Raw genomic sequence first — 25,243 nt, 5'->3', positions numbered from 1 at the left:
CACCCTTTCACAACCTAACAAGTTTACACATAGATGAGCCTTGGGTCAACCCGTATTGCCAAGCTGTGCAGTGAGGAATTAACTCTACCCAAAGAGAGGTCTGGCCTTTGTCCCAGCTCCTGGGAGGCAACCTCTAAATCCTTGGAATTTCCTGAGTGACAGGAGTGTCTTTGTTTTTGGTGGTGGATCCCTCAAATGATACATATAGTGTATGCTAACAAGGTGACTCATGCTGGGTACCAGCTAGTTTATGCTAAAGAGATGGTGCCTGGTGGGGCCAACCATGAAGATAGGCTTAGGGTGGGGGCTAGCCATACTAGAAAGACCAAAAACGTGATTAGAGAATTGGAGCTTTGGGCCACATGAAATCAGCCCAATCTCTGAAGAGAGTGGGGCCAAAGACTGAGTTGAACCATGTGGGCTGACTCAATCAATCATGTCTACGCAATGGACTTCAATAACAATTCTGGACACTGAAGCAAGGGTGAGCTTCCTGGGTTGACAATTCCCTGTGTATTACCACATATTGATGCTAGGAAGGCACTATGTCCCTGAGGACACAAATGCTTCGTGTTTGGAACCTTCTTGGTCCCAGAGGTCCTAGGCCTCTATTCCTTTTTCTGGTTCTGATTTGTATCCTTTTGCTATAATAAAACTGTAATTGTAAATATAGCACTTTCCTGAGATCTGTGAGTTACCCCAGTGAATTACCAAACCTGAGGGATTCTGTGGGGACTCCCAAGTTTGTAGCCAGCTGGTTTGAATTAAGCATTGCCCTGGGGATCCCCCAAATTGTTACTGGTGTCAGAAGTCTTGGGTAGACTTGGTAGTATAAAGAACTATGCCCCTAACCTTGAGTTTGGCTGATTCTAGGTACAAATCCACTTTCTGAAAGTAGTTGGTTAATCTGGTTCCACTTGCTTCTTCTATAGGCCCTGACTCATGCCTCATACCTTTCTTTCTAATTCAGCCTCATGGTAACACTCCATTCAGTGTCCTGAGATGTGTCTTTCCTGGGATCACCCTAAAAATCAAAGATAAAAACCTTTTATTTAAGATCACCACTCCTTCTGTCAAAAGAAAATTCTTTCAATGACTCAAATAGAGATTAATGGCTTTATTCATCCCATTCACATCTGAAGACTAGGGAATCTCTGAGAGGAAGAGAAGCAGGATTGGAGTTTTATAGGATGAGCCGAAGAGAGGGGTATGTATCCTGTGATCTCACTCAGGTAGCAGTTTTCATCCTTAATGGCTCTGAAACTCACAATTGGAACATGGCTCAAGATCATTGGTGCAAACCTATCCCAATAACTGTCTGAACAGTGCTCTCAAGAGACATTTTTGCAAGCCTTGTAGTTTGTAAGTTAGTTATGATTTGAGAGCAGAAAAGACGGCAAGGGCCAAAGGCAAGAGAAACCACAGCCCCTCTATCATGCCTGGTTTAGTCTTTTTAAACTTCCTACACAGGGGCCCCCAATATCTAGACATTTAGAAGTGAGGACATCCCTCCAGTATCCTATAAAAGTCTGCCTCCTCCAAGCAGGCATATACTCATTGGTGTTACTGCAGAAGGCTAGAATTTCCCAAATGAGACTGAAACCACAGTCTCTGTGGATCTATGTGGAACATAAAGAGATGCATGGTTTGCCTTCTGGGATCTCTGCTGTGATGTGCAATGTCTTGTTGACATTTTACTTGGAGTCTTAGAAATGAGTGTTGTTGGAAGCCAGGCTCTCTGAACTTTAGGGATGGTGATTCTCCATGTTTTATAGTTTCTGGAAAAATGGACCTATCGCTATGCCAAGTGTACTGCTCGCTCACTCACTGAAACACTCCTCCTCCTATGGTACCCAATCCTCTGAAAGCAGCTTCTTCCTATCTCTTCCTCTTCCCAAGAATCAGGACAGGCATGTTTACTGAGCTGTAGGAGCTAGGAGCACTAAGAACGCTTGAATGTCCCTAATTACTCATGCTACTTGCTTTCCACTGTTTATTTTGTAGGAAATAGTCAATTCTCTGTACAAGATGTTGAATTAGCATTCCATGTAAGAAAATGGGAGAACTGGGAAAGTTTAAAAAAATAAATAAACAAGAGAGAAAAAACTTAAAGGAAAGTCTTATTACTGTAAAATGCAATATGGGATCTCTGATGCCTCTACTGCTGTGGCCCGTTTTCAAGTCTGATGGAAGAGAAGTCTCTGGTGTAGAAGTCAAGACCTGGAGTTTGGATCTAGCCCTCCTCTAACTAGCTGTGTGACCTCAAGCAGGTCCTATGACCTCTCAAGGCCTCAGCTTCCTCATCTGTCAAACTTACAAATGATCTTTGAAGTCCCTTTCAGGTCCAAGTTTCTATGATAAAAGACAGACAGAGGAACACGTGCTTCCCCAGGGAGGAGGAGTGAGGACAGGAATCGGAACATGAGGGATGGAGCAAGAGAAGGGAGGTCTTTTGATGTGTGGCTGGCATAAGGAGAGAGTCAGAGCCCCCCTTTTCATAAAGGACTGCCTTGCCTGGAATAACCCTAAATACCTCAGCTCTGAGGAATACATTAAATATCTGAGAACTGCTTTTATTCCAAGTGATGAAATGAACTGCCAAGACTAGAGTGGAGGTTCAACTGAAATCAAGTGGACCAGTTATGCTGTCCTTGATGGCGGGCTGTCCAACAACCACCTGAGTGGGCACAATGGGCCCTGAGAAACAAGAGATGATTTTTACTTAATAATGAAATAAACAACTATAAACCTAGACAGGCCATTTTAATAGTGGGAGGGAGGGCAATTTGAGATAATTCTGTTAAAATTAATTATCCTTCTCCAGTGACATTTCAAAGTACAGTTGTCAGATACCAATATTTACATTAAATATGTAATTTGACATACTAGTTGCAAATATCTTAATCTCTTAGGCATTGAGAAACCCAAAATGATGTTCGGAAGTTTTCTTTGTAGCGTCCTGGTTGTAGTGAAGATCTGTGGTAAGTTTCATGACTGATAAAGGCTTTCTGGATTGAATCCATATTTTTGAGCATTCTGGAAAGCAAAGAGAACATCAGATCTTCGAAGTATAAGGAATAAAGCAAAATAAAACAATTGATACCTTACGCCAAAGATGTTGAAAAGTTTTAAGCTTGAAAGGACCATTGAGATCCATCCAACTTCCTCATTTACAGATGGGAAGTCAGCAGTGGCAAGGTGTTTACACTGTGGAAGTATGCATCTCTTTCTTATTAAGGTTTGAAGTAAAGTTTTGCTTTACTTTTTTAAGAAAATAAATACTATTTCCGAATTCCTTCCCACCTGAGTATCATATGGACTCAGTTCTAAGCCCTGCATTCACAGTTGCAAATATTCTATATTTGAGATTTCTGTTTGATTTTGCCAGATTTTAATCCTCAGCCCCAAGGTGTACGTGGGTGGTGGGTGATATTTAACAAACAATACCACCAACTATGTGCCAGACTCTATGCTAGATACTGAGAGGGAAGCAAAGATGGCACGAATTCCCACCCTAGTCGAGAAGACAAAAGTGCAAAGAGATAACAGAGGGATGTTGAAAGGGCAGCAGGTGTACAGAGACAGAAATGACTAAGTCTGCTTAAAGGAATTGAAGGCTTTTTCTACAGACCTCTGATTTTCATGTGTACAGAGCACTCCATGCATTCAGTTCCTAGCCACTGCAGACATACAGCTGTGGAAGGCAGTCTTAAAAGACACGGTGCCTATTTGTGCTACACGAAGCCCTCGTGATGTCTTAGAATGGGTAAGTTGAGAAATTAGGAAAAAATCCCATTCTGAGAGATGATCCACAGGCAAAAGGTGGATCACAAGGGGGAATGATGCATTATAGAAGGCCAGGTATGATGCGTTACACGTACCAACCAATCTTTCTGCCAATTAATAGCTCACACAGAAGTAAAACACACCAAGAACCTCCATTTTGGAGACACGTTTCTCCTCACCTCCCAGTGGTGCAACTTGCCAGGCATCAAAGGTCCTGTCTGCCTCCTTTGGCTGTCCTGCCAACCACAGGCACAGCAGCCCCAAAAGGAAAAAGACAAAGGGTGAGAATAAAACATGATGTTTCTGTCAGCCAGACCGCACAGCTTCCCCTGGAATCCACTTCACTGCTGAGAGGTACTGGAGAACTTTAAAAATCGGGTTGACACTTGCTATTTAGGATTGCAGTAGAAAGGCCATATACTAGTTGTTAACATTCTGAATAATACTTAAAAACAGTAATCTATTTATAATTTATCTTCTAATTTAGCACTATTATTTCTGGAAAGCTTGCAGCAAGATTAAAATGGCTTTATTCCAACCACCAAAATCAATTCTTTTGTACAAATTTGATATAGGCAGCCTGTGTACCATTCGAAAAAGCTCGCTGACCTGTGAAGGCTGGCACTTGCACCATAAAATTTAGATCTTATTTGATGAAGTTATTGAGCACTGTACTTACCTCATCTAGGGTTTGAAAGCAATTGTACATTACTTTCACTTTTTCTCTTTAGGAGGAAGTTTTGGATAAGTGGCAAATCAAGTTGTTTGTTTGGATTAGGGGAAAGACACAGACAGTCTAGACTACACTTAATGAAAATTATAAGTTAATTTTGAGTGTGATACTAGAGGTTCATTGCCAAGTAGAAATGATGGAGATTATTTTTAAAAGGCAATAGAAGTGGGGGAAAACAGACATAATACAATATCTGAATAGGAGTCTATTTTCCTCACTAGATTGCTAATTAAAAGTTTATTTTCATATACTCTAATCTTAGAATGCAGGGGAAATGAATGATGCACAAAATCTATCTGCCATGTTAAATGGGGATAATAAAGAACAGGAATATTCATCCTTCTTAATATTTGGCTCTACGATGATCCATATACGAATGAATCTGCTGCTTTTCACTGTTAAATTGCAGCCAATCACAGACATTGACTTTTATACTAAAACAAAAGCAGTTCAAAAACAGCTCAATCCACTTTATTCATAAAAAGAGCAAGCTTAGTTGTAACCATTCAACATTATTTAACAAGATCATAGAAATATTGGTATTTAATAGGCTGAACCATGAGTGAGAAAGGTCACGCACAACTCTAATTTCACCACAGGTTCATGTCACTGATGAGGCCTCCTGCATGCAAGGTGGTCTATGATCACAAGTCCAGAAGGGCCCAAACATTGGCCAGAGTATGGCAAAGGAGTCCAACTTCTCAGGATTATTCTCTGATTCCTTGTTAGGTAGGCATGATTTTCTTTAAGCTCACTCCATTTCTTTAGAAATTTGACCAAATTCAATAAAGCAAACACTTGACAATTTGGATAAATCCTAAGGTTTTAATTCAATAGGCAACTGCAGAAACTTAATTGCACTCAATAAAATCCATAAATCATTTCTGAAATTGTGACTTTGTTTCTGCAAATCTTCAAATTGAATGATTCTTTTAAGTATGGTTTGTTTGCTAATACAATTCTCAGTCTTCACTGTTCAATTCTTAGATATATTTTGAATTTGGATACATACATTTCTCATAGGAGGTATGTATATGGTGGGACAACAGTTAGATGATCTCTGTGAGCAGGGAAATAAGGTTGTCTTCTGAGAGCTGCACTCTAAAGTGAGCAAATCAGGGTCAGAACGTAAGTATACAGAGTCACCAAGAAAAGGCAGCATATCTTTTAACACAGCGAACTCTTGCCCACAGTCTGCTGGAAGTTGTTAGTCAGCTGCATCCATGAACCTGACAGGGACTGTCTCCCCTTCCTGATTCTAAGGACATCAAAATGGATGCATCATGTGGTCATAGCCAAATGCTATAAAGCATGCAGACAGAAGTAACTCCTTCCAGTGCCATGATTACTAAGCAGCTGCTGATAATTTGGCTTCCTATGTAGCTTGCCTACAAGGTGAGATAAGCTAATCAAGTCAATTTGAATATACAGTCCACTTGACATTGCATTTATCAACGTAAATTATAATAGCTAACCATCATGCATTGTTTATTGCACGCCAGACAACATTCTAAGCACTTTACATCTATTATCTCATTCAGTCCTCTCAACAAGACTGAGAGCTAAGTCACTTATCCAAGGTCATACAGATAGTTAGTGGAGAAGCCAGGATCTAAACCTAGGAAACCGGTGTCTAGAATGTGTACCCTTCACCACTGTGTTCCCAATAATCTGATTTTAATCATCAATGTTGTGAGCTTTGATATCACTAATTGGCATTCTAATGCCTGTCATTTGTGAAGCACTAATAAAATCATGTTTCCAACGCTGAAGGGCTACAGCTAAACCCAGGACCATAGAGAATTCTTGAAGGAAACAGCAGATTGTTGGATGAGCTGCCCCTCATGGTCCCTGGGAAACATCTTTGCACACTGCCGTCCCTGTGCACCTTTACTTTTAAATTCCTCCCTTGAAGAAATTAACTATGTCCTCGTTTTCTTTGTTGCAGTTTCAGTTTGACTGTGTTCAGATTATCTGTCACTTGAGTAAGGTAGTGTGATCTCCTATATCATTGGGAATCCAAGAAGTTGGATTTCTTGTGTGGATTAATTTAGAAAGCCAGTGACCTAGCCTCCTACTTGTGTAAACCAAATCTACAGACTCTGCTTTGAGTTTTTCCAAATAGCACCCAAACTGTAGACAGTTAAAGACAGGGCATGAACATGATAGCAATTCACAACATGATCACTGGTGGCAACATATCACGCATGAAAACTGAGTTCAATATCCTTCTATTTTTGACATAAATAAATAGTCAAAATCTTCCTCTGCCTTTATTTTTATTTCTTATTCCTTAAGTAAAAGTAGTTCATCCTAACATGGATTAACTCTCTCAAACACCTTCAAGGTACATGAGTAGGTACAGTAGTCCCTACTTATCTGTAGTTATCCCATTTCAGTTATCCATAGTCAACCATAGTCAGAAAATATTAAATGGAAAATTCCAGAAATAAACAATTTATAAGTTTTAAACTGCACGCCATTTTGAGTAGCATGATAAAACCTCGTGCTGTCCCACTCTGTCCCACCTGGGTTGTGAATCATTCCCTTGTCCAGCGTGTCTGTGCTGTATACGCTACCTGCCTGTTAGTCACTTAGTAGCCGTCTCAGTTATCAGATAGACTGTCACGGTAACACAGTACTTGTGTTCAAGTAACCCTTATTTTACTTAATAATAGCCCCAAAGCCAACTTTATTATTAGTTATTGTTAATCTCTTCCTGTCTCTAATTTATAAATTAAACTTTATCATAGGTATGTGTATATATGTATGTATGTATAGAACAAAACACATCCACCGTTTCAGGCATCCGCTGGGGCTCTAAGAATGTATCTCCTGCAGATAAAGGGATTACTATACTACTTTAAAATGCTAAAACATACATTCCTGGATATGTAATACGGCATCATGTTAGTGTGTGATATTTGCCTACTGACTCCATTTTTAGTACACTTTTGATAAGATACTACTGTGATTTTTAAACCATTAAGTTCTTTACAAACATTGCTCATTATAATTCAGTATTTTCCAAAACGTGTTCTAGAGAATGTTAATTACATAGAATATTAATAGAAGTAACCCAAAAGAAAAAAAAAGTTCTTAGTATTGGAAACACTGAGTTAAAGGGGTCTCTTTATTGCATGACTTCTCAGAGCCTTTAATTTATTACATATTACATACTGTGAATCTCTCAGAGGACAATAATATATATATATATCAGTGTTTCTCTAACTGTCCATGATGAAGGATTGGTTTTGCATTTTTTTCCTACCTCATAGCAGAGCATAACTTTACTAAAATATAATAAAAGTGATTTACTAGAAAAGAAGTAAAAACAAAAATCATATGAAATATAGTGAATTTTTTATTTGACTTAGACATAAAATTATGGTTCACATTTCTACTCAAGTCTCTAAATATTTACTCTCGGTTATCGTATGTATCACATTACAAACAGGAAACAGATTGTGGACTGGCATCAGTTCACAGACCACGCTTTGAACAGCACTGATATTCCCGTTCAAGTCTCTAAATGTTTATTCTCCGCTTTTGTATGTATCACATCATAGACAGGACGCAGGTTGTGGATGGGCACCAGTTCATGGACCACACTTTGAGTAGCACTGGACACAGCATGTACCATGCATATTTGATCACAAATCTTTGATTTTCACATAGTATAACGACTCTGGTATTTAAGGAAATATATGTTGAAAAATGCTGCTTTATTTTCAAAGTTTGTTTTATTGCTTACCACAGTTTAATTGCCATAAGAGGAAAACCATCTGCATTAATTATCAAAGAGCAAGGTTGAATTCTGCTCTTTTAGGATTAAGTGGTAAACACGGTCAAAGTAAATTAATGGCTGGGCTTGGCACGCGAAGGTGTAGAAGATGGGGCAGGACAGGAAGGAATGGAAAGAGAGCTGCCTGGTCATGGGTCTCTACCGATATCTGCAAAGTCCGACCAAAGTAAAAGCTTTTTTGAAGAAGAGGAGGAAAACTGTGCAGCCCCTGCTTGCATTAGTCTATTTAAAGAAATTTCCATGATAAGGAGATAGAGTCTCCCATTCTAGAGGTAATAGCATTCTGTACAAACCCATAGGAATCACGTGAATTTCAACTAACTTGATTCTAGTTTCCCCTCTAAGCACTTTGGATCAATCAGTCACGTTCTGAGTTGACAACGTTTACCTAGCAATGTGCCAGATTCTATTTCTTTTCAGATTCTGAGACTGTTTTGTAATATAAAAGTCAAATAAAAAGTTTCTTAAAAGCTGTTGGTGTTTTGCCTAAGGTTTTGCTCCTCATCAGAAATGTTAAATTACTAAATCATAAAATACTGTTTTAAGAAATGTGCCCTTGTCCAGGAAAAAAGATTAATTGTGAAATGCAACTCTAAGTTTGACCCTGTGGAAGAGTCCTAAAAGACAAAAGCAAATAAATTCTGTTGATATACTTTGACATTGTTGTTGAAACTCAAACCCAATTACTTGAATGTAGTTTCAGGTTATAAAAATGAACACCTCCTGCAGCAAACCATTTTAACCAGAACTTAAACAAATAGGAAAAGTGTTTGTGGTTATCTCTTACTCTTCACAATGGGTTTTAAGAAACGTAGAAACATGGAAACTATACATACATGCAAAAGGCACTTGCATATGCAGATAATTACAACTGAAATGTATATCACAATAAATGAAATAGAATATTCAGTTTTAGAATCCTTTTAAAAAGAGAAAACATTTTTGAGAACTAAATGAATGAGTCTGAGACAGGGATAGCACTGTCAATGTTTGAGATCAGAATTATCATTCCTTATTCTTTTATCAAGGACTGATTCAGTAGGCTGGAAGTCCAGAGCCAACAGTAGAGTCAGAGAAACAAAAAAAGATACTATTATTGAGACTCTCCACTTATCCAGAAACCTAGGGAACTCATAAGTAAAATGTTGTTGGTTTCAGGTAACATTTTTTTCTCCTGTACTCTTCTTGCTTTTGCTATGTCCCATTTTAACACCTGAAAAGGTCATTGTCTTATTGCAGTCAGATACATGAGAATTGATAATGATGACGGAATTTTTGTCTTCTCCATAGTCAAACTATCCACAAGTTGCTTGACACCATGATGTAAGCAGGGTAAGCCCTGTTGAAAGGTATTGTATGTGATGTCACTTGAGAAGTAGCAAAATCTCCACTTTGTCCTCCAAATTTATCTCCTGCTAAATGCTATTACCTGAAATTCTCAGCCTTGAAACTACTATTTGAATTAATATACAAAGCCCTCATAATACCAGTATCCTTCATCAATATCTTAATAGTGATGGTATTTTGAAATATATGAGCCTGACTCATAGCAGGGTGCAAAGGCACGGGATGCAGAAGGTGGGGGGATGGCAAGGAAGGAGGTGAGAAGTCTTGCATCCATTGAGCACTGAGTGGTAAGAAAGGACAAAGGGAAAAGAACCACCTACAGGCTCCCAGGGCATCATAAGGGGAAGGTATGCATCAAAGACAGGATGCATCCACGTACGGCTCTGCCTGGAGATGACTCATGTGAAATGCCCAGCCCGTGCTAAGATATAGCAGATGTTCAATAACCTGCCTTCTCTCTCTCTTCTATTCTCCTAAGGGATACCCTGGTCTAGGGGATTGGTTTCTATCACAGTAAATCTGAGCTGTACTTCCCTGTTTTGTGGTTTGAGATTAATAGGCACTTCATAAATTTTACACTCAAAGTTTCCAAATTGGAGAGAGAAAGGGGAGATCTTGTATATTGTAATATGTTTCAACTGTTTATTCACATTTTCAAAAAGAGTGTGCTGACAGTGCTACTTTGAGCTTAATACATTACTTACACAGACATTACCTCCCTTTGTCCTCTCAACATTGTGTTAAATTAGGAAAAGATAGGTGGCATGATTTCCACTCGAGATGTGAGGAAACCTATATATAGAATGGGTAAGAAAGATCAGGGTTCAGAGTCAGATTGAGAACTCCTGGTCTCCATCACCTCATCCAATGTTCCATTAAACCACAATCTCAAGCCTTAGTCATTATGTGCAATGATCTGAAGCCATTTATGTAGCTCTGGGTCAGGACCTGACAGTTCTGAAGCTCTTTGAAGGGGAAGAATTGGGTCTTATCACTGCTGTATCATAGGAATCATCAATAAAATCTCACATGTATTAGATGCTCAGTATCTATTTGCTAAATCTTTGAGTCTGTGGAAGAGAAGCTACTGAGAAAGAGTTGGGGAAGAACGTGAAAATCACGGAACTTAGTGTCATATTTTTTGTCTGCTTGTTTCCAGCATGCCAGGCATAATTAATGCATTTGTATTAGGTCATTTAACCCTTATAACAGACCTGTGCCTTAGGCCCTGTTATTCCCCCCACTTCACGGGTCAGGAAGCTGAGTCAGAAAGAAGTGAAAGAATTTTAACAAAGTTACTAAAAAGGTGCTAGCAAATGGCTGAACTGGCTCCTGAATTCCCAGAGTTTAACCTTAGAAAGACTAATGCAATTTCAAATTAAGGACATGAAATTCAGAAGCTGTTCTACACAGTGTTTTTCTCAGAGCTGGAGCTAGCTTTCAGTACAGTGTATCTATCCAGATTAACAATGAGTGAACAGGAACCCAAGGGTCAATTATAGAGTTTGAGTCTAAAATCACATTGTGTTGGGTCAGCAAATCCCAATGCCAGTGATGAACTTCACCACATAATAAATATATAATGTACAGAAAATAGAAGAAAACTCAATAGCCAGTCAATGATTGACACTATAAAGAACATATTTGGGATTTGGAGAATAAGTGGAGAAGAAAAGGGTGAAATATTTATAGATCTCAACTCCTCATTTACCAGTGAATGCAAGTGTGAGTGGTTCAAATATCCTTAGCGGGTACCACAATGTGGAAGATAGAAAAAAGTAGGAATCATGCTTCCAAAATATGGGAAATAGGCTTCCCAATTTCTAGCAGTTTACAATTTTTAACAGAAAGCCAAGATATAGCATAAATAACTACAACATAAGACAGGATGAGAAAAATGCTCTGAGACCATCCAAATCAAGTACCAGGGACCCTTAGAGGGTAGATGAGGGAAGGCAATATGCAGTATATAGATTTTGAGGTGGGTCTTAAAGGTCGAGATGGGAAAAATGGGAACTTTCCAAAGAGAGAGAAAAGCAGAAGCCAAAGTGAGGAAGTAGGAAATACCATTTTGTAACTGAGGAAATAGTAAATAATTCAGATTGATTCAGTATAGAATTATAGAGTGGAGTGAAGAACATTCATTCATTCACTCATCCAATATATTTTTATCCAATGTCTCCTACATCTCAAGCATTGTGTTAGGCATTGTGGATAGATACATTAGTGGATGAAATAAGTCTTACAGGGCTTATTTCCAGTGAGAGTAGCAGACAATAAAGAAGAATAACAAATAAAGTGATTGAGTTGAAATAAGTGGCCTGAAGACTGCAAAGGTACATTGGTTTTGCAGTGTAGGGAGCCTGCAATGCCGGACAAAGGCATTTGCACTTCCTTCTGTAGGCAATGAGGACTCACCGAGGGTTTCTGGTCAGAAAAGTGAAGGGAAGTGACAATCAAAGTGGATTTTTGAGACACTTGATCTCAGGACAAAAGATAGGAGGAAAGAATGGAGCAAAGGGATTAGTCAGGAAGTTACTGTTCTAGTCCAGGCAGTAGTTAATGAGGAGATAAATTAAGGTAGTGAATGTGGAAATTCAAAAGTGTGTATGGGAGAGAATGCAAAGGAAGTAAACACAGGCCTTGGTGGACAATTGAATGTAGCCAATGAAGGACAAGGAGGAACCACAGTTAGCATCTGCTCAAACAAGGATGGCAATGGTACCCCTCACAACCTGTGGAACCAGAGAAGATGGCTTTGAGATGAAAACAACTGTAAAATTCTGATATAGCATCCATTTGAAATGTCTAATAGTCCATCAAGATCAATATCCGAGTTCCTATTTTGTCCTAGATACTGTTGCAGGTACTTCCCATACATAGATAAAAAGCCTGAAATTTGAGTAATAAATCTGAGCTGAAAAGAGAGCTGTATGGGAATTATTCATATAGACATGACAGTGGAAACTTTAAGAAAAGTTGATAGTACTGAACACATGTGACACTACACAAGTCCTTGGGATCTCTTTTTATTTTTATATAGAATTATTTTTCTAGCCAGAGACAAAGCATAATGCTAGTTGTCTTCAGAAATATTTTTTTTATCAGGGCCACCCTTGGCTTTTTATGTTAATCTCTACCACATTTGCCTGAGGAGCCTTCTGCTAGCACTAACTTTCATACTCCTGTCACGTCCGTACGCCCTCCTCCTGCATGCAGTACAAGAAGCCCAGAGGAAAATAACAGTCCTACTGCCAATATATAAGAAGCAGCTTTATATATCCTTTTAAAGCTATTGTATTCTACTTACCTGCTTTTGGTATTTATAAATATTAACTGCATAACTTACACTTTCATTAAAAAAAAATAAATTAGAAAAGGAGAGGGGAAAAAATCCATTCTCAGCTGTCTATGCTATTGCTTGTGTCTAGCTAGGAGAAGAGGAGAAGCCCAGACATCAGTGGACACATGAGGTCGCTCACCTAATAGTAGACCGGACTCAGGAAGGGCAAAAGTAGCCTCTGAAGTCTGCCTTGAAAATCTATTCCCATTTTGCTAGTTTTTATTCTGATGTGATGTCTAAGAGTTGCTTGAAAGTCATTCCATGTGGGGACAGAGTGGACAGAGGTGAAGAGGAAACAAGTCTTACGGGATATTTGTTGAAGCTGGGTCATGACCAAATGAGAGTTCATCGTACTATTATTCTCTCTACTTTTGCATGTGTTCACATTTTCCATAACAAAAGAGTACATTTCTCATTTTAAATGTATTCCTAGAAGTAGATCTGGGCTTTGATGCTGCTCCCCTTTGAAAAAAGCAGGAAGACACTTTAGAAAAGCCAGTATTCCCACAGCTGCATCCTGAGATGGTCATACATTGTATCTACCTCACAGGACTGCCCACACATCTACCCCCACATTCTCAAAAAGAATAGTAATGAAATAGCATGAGCATTGTCCAAAAGGGAAATTGATCCAAAAGAACATTGTGAACTGGAGATCAATCTTCATTAGTTAAGGGACACTGCTGAATTTCTGAAAGACAGACATAAACAGAATCATACTGAAGTTTAACATGAGCAGAAGAAGGTTTGGAGAGCGCTGCAGTGGAAGTAGAGCCCACTCTTCGTCAAGGAAGCTTGGAGAGGCCTGGACTCTGAAAGCACGAGAAGGAGTGGCACATCAATCAGGAAAACTTCAGGATGGTGCAGCACACTTGTCTCCCTCCCCATAACTCAGTGCAGAGATGCTAACAGTAGTGATGCCGGCCCCCAGAGGGAAGCAGAAGACCAGCTCTCCGAAGAACCTGAATACGCCATGTGGGGAGGAGACACTGAATTTGCAGTTACTCCTCTGTAAGAACAGCCCTCTTAGGGAAGCACACCCACACAATGCCAGAGGAAGCCCTTGCCAGCTACCTAGCACTGAAGACATCAGTATAAACAGTCAAGGAACTTCAGACATTGCAGAAAAAGATAAAGACAAACACACTGGAAAAATTAGCCCAGAGGAAACAGAGATGATTTAGGAAATAAAATATAACTTTTTAAATATAACTAGTAAGCAGATTTAAAAAGATAATTCAGCCATAAATTAGAAGAGGATACCATGAACAGATAGAAATCTGAGAGAACTGGAAATGAAAATTTTCATCATCACAATGAAAAATTCAGTGGAAGACATGGAAGATAAAGGTGAAGCAATCTCCCAAAACAGGGAGCAAAATTACAAAAAGATGAAAACTTCACTCTGGGATATCCAGTATTCATCTAATCAAAGTTTCTGAAGGAGAAACTGGAAAAAACGGAAGATAGATAATAATTCTCAGAAAATAAAAACAAAATTCCCCAATGTCAAAAAAAAAAGAGCCTAGTTTGAGAGAACCCACTGACTCAAAAAAAAAAAAAAAAAATCTGCACCTAAATACAGCCTTATAGAGTTGAAATGTTATGATGTTATGGTGTAAAAATAATGGTCCAACTGATAGGAGTTGGGAGAAGGAATAAAATTCTCATCTTATGTAATAAGGAGTCAAGAGACATTGTTTACATTTGATATATCAAGAAACAGAGGTTCAAGTTATTACTTGAAATCATAAAGGTAGCCAGTAGAAGATCTAAAAACAATAAGTAGCAAACTGATAGGTATAAAAGGAGAGAAAGACACAGGCTTATGTAAGTATGCTATATTCCTCATCTTTCACAACAGGGTGGCAACAGATACTGTTTGAAATCAGTAAATTGAGGAAGTGAGGTATAAAAACATAGCGTTCAAAGTTATACAGACAACCACCTGAAGAACTAGAAATAGCCAAAGAATTATCGATAGAAACAGAAACAGTGGGCATGTCAGCCTTAGTGGTCCCCAGTGGCTTGTTCAGCTTCTTCAAAAAGCTGATGATCTCTTTCGCCTGGGGCCCAACACCAACGACGGTTGGTAGCTTTGCCAGGAGTTGTGGGGAAGTGGCTAGAGGTGGTTACCTCTAGGGGATAAACCTGGGGGATGGGGAGCCTGGGAAGGGGTGGGAGAGCAAAAGGTTTTATTTTATAACCAGATTTTATGCACCTGAAATATAATGCATATGTTTCACTTAAATTGAAAAGCTCTCACCACAGAATCAAGAAAATCTGAGCTTATGAACCTTTTTCAAATATGTGAACATGTCATTGATATAGGCTGTGCCAAGCATAGGCAGAATACCACCACGATTAGAGACAATGCTAAGCCCACGACAGCAATGACCACAACCAAGTCATTATAGGTGAGAATTCTCACAATGGAGACTAGTGTCACCACTGGTTGTGAACAAGTATCATGGGCAGTTCGGTTGGATATTTGCTAGTGCTTTTTGGTTATTTGTTTCATGAGTAATTTTTTATATATAAAATGCATAAAAATAAATTATGTTTAGAAAATGAAATGTGTATATTTTAACTAATAGCAAACATCACCATAAACTATATAAATATGTAAAAATACAGTGACAGCCTATTAGTGAGCAGAGAAAAATATACATATGCAAACAGAAACCGATTAATACATTAAAATACACTGACCTCCTATTACTGAGAAGAAATAATATATGCATACGCAAACATGAAAACAGACTAATGAAATTATATAACATATGCAGGAGACAACAATTAGCAGCTTATAAAATACCAATGCTGAATTACTAAGAAGCATCTGAAATAAGATTGCTAACCTTGAAAGATAAATGCTTTAGAGGCACAATCTAAAATGTTAGTGGGAAGAGGAAAACAATAGTAATATTAATGTCAACATATTTGATTTTCCCACACTGGAGCTATTGATTATTTCCTGCAGCACATTGGTTGGAAACAACCATTTGTCTGATATAATTTTATTTCAGTTATTATTCCCAACAGCTACTTTTTCAAATAGCAAGTGCAAAATAAAACCAGATTTGAAAAGTTTGGAAGATTTTTTTTTCCAGTGGGTTGTAGTAGACAAAACCTCAAAATAGAAACACGTTAAGAAAGATCAATTTGGTCAAGCATGGCGGCTGATTTCAGAAAATCATACTGTAAATTTGGACGCTCAGTCCGTCTCAAATTGGCAACCCAACATCCACAAAACCAGCTCCTGTCAACCATAGAAGGGTTGCACACGGAGAATTATGACAAGCCCTTGAGAAGGCATTCCATTTGTCTGGGTCCACTAAGTTTCATTGGAGTCCCAGTAGTCTTTTGAAAGATAAATGCCTTATTTAAGATAGGGAGGTTGGCTGATGGAGGCTGATAGAGATGAAAGATCTGGACCAGCCATCATTCAGGCATTAGGAAAGCATCAAAGTCTTGCTAATCCTGACAGCTTTGAGCTACCTAGCATCCACTTCTCTCCCTCCCTCAAAAGAGAGGAGTTTCTAGCAGCCAATAGCCTGCCATATAAATTAGCAAGATCAGTCTTCTCAGTGGTTATCTTTCACTTTTAACGAGTTGTGGAGCACAACTTACCATTTGCATATTCTTGAGAACGTGTTATTTTAGAGCTATCTGAAGGTTAATATTCTTTCACCTATTACAAAGAATGCTGGTCTCAGTAATGTGGGCTTGCAGCCAGGCAGCCCACACTGCTTATTTGCTGCCTATTTTAATAATAGAATCGCACCATAATGAAATCTTTTAAATATATGGCAATTTAATTGCGAAAACCCTGTCTCTTTCAACAAAAGCCTTCCATAAGTAGCTTTAAAGATTAAGTTATGGGAGGCGACTCTCATGCCATCTCCCAGTGGATGTGTATTACATTGCATTACATCCCTGCCATTCTATGCGAGCACAATGGCAGGATGGGATCTCCTTAACTCAGCTCTGAAATTAAAACCTGGTTTTATAAACCATTGAATCATTCTGTGCGGTTGAGGGAGTTAGCTTTCAATCAACATCAGAACTTAATAATGTAACTGTGTTGAGAATTACAGAAGGGGGAATAGGAAGGCTCTTCAAACATATATAGTGAGAGGTATAATAATTATGTAATAAGAACAGCCAAAATGTATTCAGCTTCAAATGTGTGTCATGAACTAAGTATTTGACTTTATCCCTCAAAACAACTCAGGAGTAGGGGGTCTTTATTGCCCCAGTTTTACAGAGGGTTGGCACGGGTACCTGCATTAGTCTACTAGGGCTGCCATAACAAAGTACCACAAGTTGGGCGGTTTAAACAGCAGAAAGTTATTGTCTCACGGTTCTGGAAGCTGGAAGTCTGAGATCCAGGTGTGAGCCCAGTTGGTTCCTCCTGAGGGCTGTGAGGAAGAATCTGTTCCATGCTTCTCCCTGAGTTTCTGGTGATTTGCTGACAATCCTTGGCGTTCCTTGGATTGTAAAAGCATCACTCAATCTCTGCCTTTATCTTCACACGGTGTTCTCCCTCTGTGCATGTCTGTATCCAGATTTCCCCTTTTTGCAAGGATATCGGTCCTGTTGGACTAGGGCTTACTGTAATAGTCTCATCTTAATGAATTACATTTGAAATTATTTCCAAACAGTCGAACTATTTCCAAACAAGGTCAAATTTGCAGGAACGGGAGATTAGGACTTCAACATCTGAATTCATAGGGGGCACAATTCAACCCTTAGTTGAGCGCTGTTCCAGGCAGTGGGGCGACCATTCTCAGTCCCCTTCTTTGCTTTAACATACTTTCCTGAGGGCTTGCCCTTGCTTATATTTTGAGGTTTACTCTGTTTCTTATCTATTCTTTAGACTTACTGATGCCAAGCGAAAGGAGTTCTATAGCTCTCAATGATCCCCCCTAACTCACCAGGAGACTGTGATTTTCTTGAAGTAGCCACAAGTTGTCTGTTCCCGTGGAACTCTGGTAGAAGTATGTAACTGGCCAAAGACTGTGGGAGTCCTAGCTCAGTTCCAGCAGATATCAACTGCGTCATGTATTATCCCTAGCATTGTGTATGATCTGGCATTCTAGATCATTCAGGAGAGGTCTAGCTATGAATAGAGTATGTTCTAGAGGGTTTTTTGTGATGACAGCATGCCCTAAGACTTCCTTAAGATCCAACATAAACTACAAAGCGTAACACTTAAAGGGAACCACAGACAAGAGACTGGGGATTAGAAAGCAAATGTGGGTCAGCAGGGGGAGTTAGAGAAATAATACGTAGAGAAGGAAATAACCTACAAAGAATGAGAAACACAACGTATTTATTGCCTCTCCCCCTTAAGGTAATCATTTAACAACTGTATTCTCCTTACAAATGGTGATACCTCGCTTTTCCTTCATTTGCAGAGATCTCAAATGGAATCAGGCTTTTGAACACATGAATGTTTGGATAGGTGCCCTCCAGGGCAAGCTGCCTCCAGAGTACATTTTGCGGTTTATTAACATCATTACTGAGCCTCAACAGAGAAATGTTAAAATCAAACAACAATTTTCACAGCCTTTTTTCCTCGACTGATGGACAGCCACTGGATGCTTTAAGGAAACAGGGAGCTCTAACCTTGCTATTATTCGCGATGCATCAGTGGGAGGGCTTCACAACAAAACAATAAATATTGTACAAAACAACAAATGTCCAGGGTTGCCTTATGCTACCTTTCCAAACCACCTGGGCTTGTTAGGGAAAACATTGTAAAGCGATAGCTTCAATTCCCCATAATTACTGGTCACTGTTCTGCTCAAGGTATCATGGCATGGCATGAGTCTTTCCCAGCACCACCGAAAGGAAAACTATCGGCATTTATTGGGACTATTTCAGAAATGATGAGATTGATTCTTGCCGACTTAACATGCCTAAATGATTTGCCTGAGATTGTCCAAAACGCTGTGATCTTTGGAAAGGCTCAGAGTCATTAATTTGCAGGCCACTGCTGGAAACATTAGCCCATGCACTCCATCACCCCTGTCGAGACTCGGTACGCCTGCCTTTGGTCATGTGATATGCCTCCCTATTGCCCTCACTGAGTTCTGTTCCACTTGCTATTCTTGAAGAATGGATTCTTTAAATGGTTGATACCTTATGATTATAATTCGGCAGGGCACTGTTACCTTATTAATTAGGTGAGGACTGTGTAATTTATTAGTGCAGGAGCACTGGGTGTTTGCTTTACTTATAATTGCTCTGAGCACACCCAGGGAATCAAAAATTGGTGGGGCTGAGGAATTACTAGCCCTGCCTGAGGGGAGAGAATGTAATAATCCCTTCTTGCGTGTTCAACTCAATCCTCCAGGTAGAATAAGTGACTAAAGAAGGACAGAAGCTGGCACAGCATCCGGTCCTACCTGACTGCCCACTCTCCTTCCCCCTTCCCATCCCAACAGACTCGAGGAACTCAGGGAAACTGTGTTGTTTAAGAAGTAATTGCCTTTGGTGGCTCTAACTGACTTTTGAGCAGCCCTGAGAGGTTGACGTAAAATAAAGTTCCTTGCAACCCTTCACAATTTATCTCACTCAGGAAGAAGGGATAAATGGATGCTGATCCTAAAAGTCAAGCAAGTCTTATATAAACTTTGACCTTTTTCTCAAAGAGGAGGCTGCTGATAGCAAAACCTCTTCTTCCCAAGAGACTTGAATGGGAGAGAGAATGCTTGCCTTCCTTGTGGCCTCAGGCTTGTGGTGGAAGAGGATAAGAGATGACTGACAGGAACAAAGGCTGGGAGGAGAGAGAAGCCAGGGATTTCGAGGGACTTGTGGGAGAGCAAAGAGAGGTGGGCATGGAAGGAATATGACAGCTGGTGCCTGGAGAACTCCCTGGTGGCTCAAGGCTAGCTTACACTGAGGTTTTTTTTTTTAACTTGACTGAATTTAAATCTATTTCCCACACTGCCAACTTTGCCAATATCTCTAGTTTCAAGGCTTATTAACATGGGATTGTCGACAAAAATAATCTGTAACCAATCTATAAATGAAAATTTGGGGTGAGTTAATTCTGAGCTAAAATGTGAAGACCATGGCCCAGGGTCTTTCTTCCCAAAGGAAGAAAGGGCACCAAAGAAGTGGGGTGTACAGAGTGGTTATATACCCTCAAAGAGGATGTTCCACATATGATTGAAATGTCCCTTTTATAATAGTCGTGAGACTGCTCTGTCGGCACAGCGATTGATGGACACAGCAGGTAGGTCTGCTGTCCCGGTGGACACAGCAGGGTGGCAGGTCTGTTGTCTCCAGCTGGGTGGTCACACGTGAGCTGGGTGGTCAAAGGCGAGCACAGCAATCAGTTCCTAGTCTAAGGAAAGGTGCTTATCCTTAAGGAAATGCCAATGTGGGAAGAAGTTGCACCTTTATCTTAAGGTCATTTGTTCTTGCCATAGTAAATGTTTAAAGCAGATATGCAATGCATGCTCAATGGCCATGTCAGGCCCTTTTGGAAAAACAAAGTCAGGCCAAATTAGGTTCACACCAAATGGCTTCCTCATATATTCCAATATATCCTATTGCTTGCCATTTCTATTTGTCAGGATAATATCTTCTTTTAACTCCAGGAAATGAATTCAGGTCACACCAATATCTGTTTGACCTAAAACGTTTTCCTAGCTTCCATATTTGTGGTTGTTCTCTGGAAGGGTGGTGAAAATTCACTTTTAAGACTCTAGATGTATGGGCCAGCCTTATTTCCATGATAAAAAATACTCTCCTTAACATATTTGAGTACCTGCAATGGGACAAACCCTATACTAAGTGTTTTTATTTATAGCCACATAAAAGATCTTTATAGGATAGAAGTTAAATGCCTGGGTTTTGTTATCAGAGAGACCAGACCAAGTTCACGTCCTACATCTGTATCTTACTATCTATGTGAACTTGAGCAAGTAGAATTGGGATCACAATGATTTCTTGTTCCTGGCATTTGGGAAGGATTACACAAATTCGGAAAGCAGATAGCACAATGTAAGCACACATAGTAACAAGTCCCGAAATGATAGCTGGGATGTTAGGGATGGCTTTGTTGTCAGAGGCCAAAGAATAGATGGACAAAGTACAAGACAGGCTGAAGGTATAGAAATGGGACCTGCATGCCTAGAAAGCTGAGCTTGACTGTAAACCCATTTCTTTGTCCAATCTTCATTTCCCCAACACAAACCTAGAAATGTAAATGAACCCCAGGAATAAAAGTGAAGCGATAAATCTACTCCTATCACTGGGGCACTGGTGCGGGGATAGGCGTGAGGGGCGAGGAGGATCCAGGTCCTATACATCTTTCTCAGCCAGTTTCTGAAGACTTTCTCAGCCCCTCTTGGCATGACCACATGGCTCCTAGGTTACAGCACGGACATTTTCCAATGTTTCCGGTGTGGGCCTGGTCCCAACTGCTCTCCCAACATGCACCACATTCAAGTGTAATACCTCATCACCTCAATGCCCATTCTATCACCCCATGCCCTGGAACTGCATTATCCTCTACTACAAAGCCTTATGGCAGGGGGAAACAATCCTTAGTTCTTCAAGGCCCTCTACTTCTGACTCACTTCTGATTACTGCCTCTCTTCTGAGCCTAGCATACATTTCTGAGGGGCAAGATTGGAGACAATTTGAGGGATGCTTCAAAATCAATCACTCATCATCCACAGACCAATCTTTTGGTCCTAATCCTCTCTCCACTTGATGTAAATTCTTTCTTCCTCAGATATTCTGCTTGGAAGATTAGCTAATGACACTTGTTCCCCAAATGCTTAGAAATCATAGTCCTGAGAAGCAATATATTAACCTTATTATGTTCTTCCTACAAGATCCTAAAAAAGACCTCAACTGGTCTATCCACCCACCCTCTAGACCTGTCTTAATTCATTTGTTTCTTTTGTTGTTTTATTGTTGTTGTCAAGATTCTTTGTTTTCCTGAGTCCCTATTAAGAGATCCTTTCAGACGTCTTATTTTAAAAACAAAAGAATTCAATTTAAAGGATCAATGTGGTCCCTGAGGCCATGGTCTGGGTGAAGGAAGCTATCCTTGCTCCAAATTCTGCAACAACCAAAAAGAGGTGAGAGAGGGGAAAGAGAACCTAACTCAAGGAACATCAAAACAATAGAGGCTGTGGATCTCTTCCCACCAAATTTTCTCTCCCAACCTTGTCCTGATATTTGTCAGAAATGATTTGGAAGAATTATCCAAAGGGGGTATGCGATTTCAAGTCATGTACAGTATTTTGTAGTGTTTGCCAAAGATTCCTCTCTCCAAAGCCATTATAGAATTCATGCACTTTGAGCTTCTTTGATAGTTTCTAAATTAATAATAGCTCACAAGATGCTATGACTTTTCAAATCTTTTATCCATTACTTAATTGTGTCACTGTCTCACACCTCCAGAACAGCTCTGCTCTCTGATGCATTGATGTTCTCTCGGTGATAGAGTTATGGAGTACCAAGTGGGATTGGAGATTAAGAAGCAAGCAAGAAACAATGAGGTTTCAGATGAGATTGGAAATTAGATGGAAAGCTAGTGAGAGAAAGTTGATGAAAGGAATCCAGGGGCCAATGAGGGGAGTCCAGCAAAGAACTAGGTTGGTCGGGAAAGATAAAAAAGTATGCTTTAGCAGTGGCATGGGCAAGAAACATAAAAAGCAAAAGTTATTCAGCCTCCTCTCTTAAATTGCCTTCCATCATTGTGATTTTCAAAGCAAGTTAATATGCAAACCCTCATGTCCTTTCATCTATTCAACAAATTTGTATTGAATACCTGCTGTGTGCCAGTCACAGCTCTCAGTTCTGGGAACACAGCAGTGAATAAAATAGACAAAATCTTATCCTCATGGTGCTCAAATTCTAGAGGGGTGGCAGACAACAATAAATAAACTAAAAGATCAGTAATGACAAGCAAGTAATGACAAGTGATGAAAAAAAAAGCAGGGTAAGAGGTTACAAAATGGCAAATGGTGACAATATAAATAAGATGGTCAAGGAAGCCCTTTTGGGCGAAATGACAATTAACCAGAGACCTGAAAGAAGTCACTTGGGGGAAGTGCTTTCCAGGCAAGTGCAAAAACCTTGAGGTTTAAATTCGATTTCATGTTGGAAATGCACCCTGGAGGCATTGTAATGAGAATCAAGCAAAAGGGAGCGGGGCAGACATGATCAGCGGTAGCCAAAAGCATGTCACATAGGACCTGTAAATTTTGGAAAGACTTAAAACATGGGAAAGACTTTGGATTTTAGTCATACCTGATGTTAAGAACACTCCAAAGGATAGGCAGAGCAGCTTTATCCCTGCTATACAGCTGAGAAACAAGTTCAACTGAATTCAGAGTTCCTTTACTGTAAGTTGGGAGAGTTAGTAGATGGGACAAAAAGAAGAAGTGGTGGTTGGGAATGTACTAAACAAACTTGAAGGGAGAAGTAAAATTTCAGAATGTACTGTAATTGGGGAGGGAAAAAAATGGGATAGCTGCTACTTTCCCCACTGCCACCATTATACATGAAATCCCACCATTTGCAACTTATTCCTTTGAGTGTTACAAGTTTTTCCATAAATATGGTATCCAATATTGGTTATCAACAAATTAGGAAAGTCCCTGCTAAAATGGAACACCAAATAGTAAAATGTCAGGAATGGGTAGGACAGTGCTGAAAATAAAATGGAGAAGAGGTAAACATCTCCTTACAGAATATTCCAAGCATTGACTATTGTAGATCACAGGCTTGCTTAGTCAATAATTACCAAGTTGGTTCTTCATGCCTCCTCATAAAAGAGAGATTCTGTCTATAGTAGTGATATACCGCTATCAATAATAATAATGGCTAATACACATATGAAGCTAACTATGTGCCCATGTTCTGAGTGTTTAAATTTACTAACTCATTTAATCTCCTTAAGTTGCCCAATGATTTACCTGTTTTACAGGTGAGGAAACTGGGGCATAGAGAGGTTACTAGCAAGTTGACTTGTCATCCAGCTAGTAAATGGGAAAGACACATTTCAAAGCCAGGCTGAGTATCTGTTATGTATTTGAGTACTAGTTATGAGTACCATAACCCATACTATTAACAATTATCTCATGCCGCTTGTATATTTATTTGAATTGTATGGATTGATAACTAAGTATATGCCTTTTTTTTCTCGTGGAAAGAAAACATTGTATTAATGCAGTTTGACTAGTGATATAAGCCAGGAGTTGGTACATTTTCTCTATAAAGGATCATACAATAAAATTTTAAGCTTTGAGGTCCACACTGTCTCTGCCACAACTACTCAACTCTGTCACAGTAGCATGAACAGAGCCACAGACAATACAAAAATGAACAAGCATGGCTGACAGCCAATGAAACTTTATTCATAAAACAGGCAGGGGCCGATCTGACCCACAGGTCTTAGTTCGCTGACCCCTTAACACTAGCAGTTTCAAAGGGAGGTCCACATCTCCCAACCATACTACAGTTACAGATGTGTTGTCCCTAAATGAGAAAGTTCAGAAACGAAGTGTCAGAGATATCCGTGAATTGAAAGTTCCAGACTACACCTAACTGTCCTGCATCTTCTCATTTGAACTTCCCTTCAGTATCCTGGAGAAATCTCATCTGCTAGCTCAGTAGGAGAGCATAAGCATGCTGATCACCAACGTGTTAGAGAATAGATTTAGAAAAATAAATGTTATGTATTCCCCAACAAGACAGAGAATTCTATAGTATCTCAGTATCTTAAATGAGTTTTCCAAAGTTTACATTCAGTCCTCTGAAAGTAATCTCAACCTCTAAAGTTCTCACCTCAACTCTGCTCACCATTCCATTGCACGGCCTGGCTGTGCTATGTTCTCTTTGCCTCATTCAGGATCTTCTCTTGGGGCAGGAGGACCTGCTCAGAATCTTCACCGGATACTTGATAAAAAGGGCAAGGAAGACTTTACTCAAGACTATTACAATAGGAGAGAGAAATTGCACTCAACTTTGCTGAAACAAAAGGTGGGAGGACTTTAAACCCTGGGGTGAGCTAGTGGAAAAGTACTGGAGGACATTAGTTGGGAGGTTGGTTAAGGTGATTAGGCCATCTGTGTTTGCTAACTGTCCCTTGCCAAAGTTAGGCTCCTGTCCTCCCACAAAGACTGGGAGATAGGGGTCCTATATTTCTTGATTATTATATTTCAAAGGGATGGCTCCCAGGTCCTTGAGA

General features: G+C 39.6%; 1 long non-coding RNA gene across 2 annotated transcripts; it reads right to left on the bottom strand.

Annotated features, from left to right (window-relative positions):
• Window positions 1-954: 954 nt before the first annotated feature.
• Window positions 955-25,020, bottom strand: LOC139076462 (uncharacterized). 2 transcript variants are annotated; one of them, XR_011528094.1, is made up of 4 exons: window positions 24,841-25,020; window positions 3,966-4,022; window positions 2,887-3,036; window positions 955-1,024 (listed from the first exon to the last, which is right to left on the bottom strand). It is a non-coding gene; the product is annotated as an uncharacterized lncRNA (long non-coding RNA). The 2 variants fall into 2 exon arrangements; XR_011528093.1 differs by lacking the exon at window positions 955-1,024 and having other exon boundaries at window positions 2,749-3,036; window positions 24,841-24,982.
• Between the last annotated feature and the right edge of the window lie 223 nt (window positions 25,021-25,243).

This window comes from Equus przewalskii, chromosome 16 (genome assembly GCF_037783145.1).
Source record: "Equus przewalskii isolate Varuska chromosome 16, EquPr2, whole genome shotgun sequence".
In the NCBI taxonomy this organism is placed as follows: Eukaryota; Metazoa; Chordata; class Mammalia; order Perissodactyla; family Equidae; genus Equus; species Equus przewalskii.
Note: the sequence above shows the minus strand (reverse complement) of the source record. Positions and strands in the feature narration are given on the sequence as shown.